Source organism: Camelina sativa, chromosome 12 (genome assembly GCF_000633955.1).
Source record: "Camelina sativa cultivar DH55 chromosome 12, Cs, whole genome shotgun sequence".
NCBI lineage: Eukaryota > Viridiplantae > Streptophyta > Magnoliopsida > Brassicales > Brassicaceae > Camelina > Camelina sativa.
In genome coordinates this window covers 16148874-16152952 of record NC_025696.1, presented here as the reverse complement: position 1 = coordinate 16152952, position 4079 = coordinate 16148874, and positions in this window count along the sequence as shown.

Below are 4079 nucleotides of genomic sequence, written 5' to 3'. Positions count from 1 at the left end.
AGGAGATAAACAAATAACCGAATATATATGAAACCCACAGATGGTTAACCCTTTTANTTTTATGGTTACTTCCTGACCTACCATTTTGTTACAATGCAGATCAGGTTCCATTTTAGTATTCAGCTGCAGCAATATCTGTTCAATTAAAGGTGGACAATGCTTTATTACGAATTTAGTGTTGTAATCTCCATTCCGTGTCAAATACTTACATCGGATACGAGTTTAGTTGGTGATAACTCGACAGCAATGTCCCCCGCGTCACAATCTTGGCGACATTCATTAACTCCATTGTCCGGGGATGGTTCGTTCAGGCCACAGTCGTTATTATCGGTGACCCACTCATTAATATGAGTACGGGTTGTATCCTACGGTCAAATATATAAAGCGTATATGATAGGTGCATAAGCATAAACACCCCCATTACGTTGATTGAGTCGTATTCTAAAGAGGATCTTGTTGTCCATTACCTGGCCTCCAACTAAAGAGTCACCACTTACAGTGTGTTGACCATCTATGGCATCCTTCGAACCATCATTATTCCGATCACCCTGTGCACACCACGATAGCAACATAAATTAATATATGTAAGTAGTGAGAAAATTACTACCCTTAAGCTATTTGTCATATCAACCTTAGCAGTGGCAGCGCATCCCCTGTTTCTGACCTTCTCTCCCTTTTTTTTCATAACCATTACTGAACTCATTCTTCTAAACTTTATAGTTTTCCCTCTTTTTTTTTTTGAATACTTCTTCTCTGAAACTGTATGCCAAGCGTCAGAAGGTTCCCCATGTTCGTTTCTTTTAACCTCTAATAGTGCAGCTCTTATCTCCTTGCGGATCTCTGTACGTACGAAAATCTCCATGTTTGCCTGATTTTCCTTCATCAGAGCTTCTTGTTTCCTGTAGAACCGGTATAGTTCCGCCTTAAACCTTTCAAATTGGTCATCGTCCAAACGTTCATGAACAACGTGCGTACCCCCCGGTCGCGCATCAGTTCTCGTGCTCTTCTCTTTCTTATTGTCAATTGTTGCGGTGTCTGCTCTTTTCCTCTTCCGACAGTCAACTGTAACTATATCACTAATTAACCATTAATTTTTTAAAAAATTAACTTTATAGTGTATCCCTTTGTAATGTATAAATGTTTTTAATACCTTTCTCTTCGGGACGTGTCTGTTTTGGACACCTATCATCACCTCCCATCCATATTGCCTCATCCCATTTGTGGCCTGCTTTAATAAGATTTTCAATGTTGTCAACTTGATGGTCTTCCTCTTCGTCACGCCACGCCAATTCTCGACTATCACAATGCTCCCCACTACCAACCATCCGTCTAATAACCACCTATAATATGATTACAAAAATATATACATTTTACGGAACTTATAGATTCAGGTCGTTAACGTATTATATCTGATAGACAAGGGATAAGTACATACCTCTTTAGCAGCCTCGCATGCGAAGATGTCTGCTGTCTTGATTGGCCGCAGTTTAGCCAGATTGTGGATCGATCTTTGATTAAACGCCTGATCTTGAACGTCAGATGGTACTAATCTTGCAATTGCAGGGACAGATTGGAAAGCCAGCAGCTGGAGTGCTAGAGGAAATCCATGAACAGCAACTGATTGTTGCTTGAAAGTTTTTACTAAGCTGTCTACGTCTGCTGGACATTTAAATCCTGTTATAGTCTCCAGCGTCCGTTCAAATGACAACCTTCCCCATGGATATTTTAAAAAAAAATCAATATTCTTGGTCATCTCCACTGTCTTCGGATCTGGTTTTACTGGTTGCGTGGCGCATGTTAGAACTCCATCAACTATTATAATCAGCGCTAAAGCTAGTTTCTGCCACGATTCCATTTCCTCAGTCTCCAACCTTTTTACCAACTCGGAGATCGTTGGTTCCATGTTTTCCCCGAATAGAACCTCCCAAACAGTCTTACATCCTTTATCCGTTTTTGTAGCTCTTTCCACATCTCTCTTTTTAGGATAATTCCCACATTCGAGCCCTGTCAACTCTGCAAATTCCTGTAAACCAAACTTGATTGGATTGCCACCAAACACAATCCACATCTCATGCCGCTTTTTGGTCACCAATTGACGGCAAACAAATCCATGAACAAGTTTACCGGAGAACGAGATCTTGTTAGCAGGGATACGAAAAAGCTGCCCAAATGGAGACTCTAACAAGTTTTCCATTTCCTTTGTTCCACTCAGCACCCTCGATATTGTAGAAAGATATTCCGGTTTTGAATACGCATTTATCTTGGTTTTGAGAGGGTAACGGTCAAGAGCAAATAACCTCCTCGGTAGATCCAAGCTCAATTGAGGAACGATCTCTACAGCCTCGGGATCCATCCTATCACCACGAAGTAACCCTAATACCATATTAATATGTACGTACACTAAACCAATTAACCCTAATACCAATGTCTACCAAAGTTCACTTCTGTTGACGATTAGGGTTATTTAGCCTCTGCCCGCCGCAAATACAAAACTATTCATTGATTTCACATCCTGGGCTACTCAAATCGATACTTAATTGTAATTGCTATATACTCTTCCAACGTAATATAGAATTTGGGGGAACAATCCCTCTTCCAATTTAAAGTAGGAAGTGAAGACAAACACTTACCTTCTGATTCAAAACCGGTGATGATAGAGGGATCAAAACTACTCGCCTTTTTCTGATTTCACCCGACCTCTGTAATCTCTTCTGCCTTAAATGTTCCGTCGCCGACTTGTAGGGAGTGTCGTTTTTGTAGTACTTATCCCAAATCTAAACACCTTGATTCAAGAAATTGGGAGGTAAAACAACCCTATCGGACAGAAGATTCCGCCGTCGCAGCTGAGGTGTGAGTTTTCCGTCTATTAGCAATAAAGAAGATTTTGCCTCTACTACTAAACTATTTAAAAATAATTTTTTATTTATACACAGTGCAATGGCTGAGCTTGTCTTTAATTATTTTTATTCATAATATACAGTTCTTCAACGTTATTGGTTCATTTGCACTATATATCAGCCTTTATCTGTGAGTTTATACCAGATGAGATCTATTCCTTGATGTTTTATAAAGTTTTACATTGAGTTGGTTTGTTAAATGAACCAATATATTTTCCGGCTATATATAACGTCGACTATAGGGTCATAATTAAGTGGTGCATGCGATGTATCGTCTTCGCTTAACTGGCAGTTACACGTGTTAATTATCTAAATGCTATGTATCTGTCTGGATTGCAGTCATGACGTTTGAAAAACCACAATATGATACATCCGTTTGTGTTTGTTCGCTGCTTATATAAGAAGACAAATTCACACCCAGTGAACTATGTATTCGTCTCTCAAAAACAAAAATATCACATCGCTAAGTAAACATAAGTGCAACAAAGTCATGGTGCATTTCGACAGGCTATCCGATCTCCAGACGTGGCGATCTGATTGGAAGGTTTCTGTTAAGATCATCCGCAAGTGGAGAAAGAGAGAAGCGAACATCGTCACCTTTGAAATGGTTGTTTCGGATGTTTTCGTAAGTGACTCGTCTCATCATCATATTATATGCACTTAATATTAAATGATACATGTACATTATGGTTGAACTGTTTTCCCCCACCGTAGGGAGATAAGATGCAGGCAACAATCAGCGAGGACCTGTTGCCCCAGTTCTGTGCGGGGATTGAGGAGGGTTTGTGGAAAACCTTCTCTAATTTCGTCGTCACTGACGACACATCCGCTGTGAAGGTCGTGGCTTCCAACTACCGGATCAAATTCGCTGCTGACATGGTTGTGGACAACATTCGTTGCTTGTCGACCAATCACTACATCGATTACGTCCCCTTCGACCAAATTTACGAACGATGGCCTCGTTGGACCCAGAACTGCTGCTTAGGTAACGTTGCATTGTGTTGTTCCGGTTTTTAATATCATATCCAGTACCATAATTCTAATGACATGACACCATAGACACGATGGGGCAAGTTACTCACGTCGAACGAAGAATATTGGTGGACGATCCAACTGCTCCACGTTTTGCCGAGAGAACCCGGTTGATACGGTTTTCATTGACGAATCTTGAGTGAGTCGTTT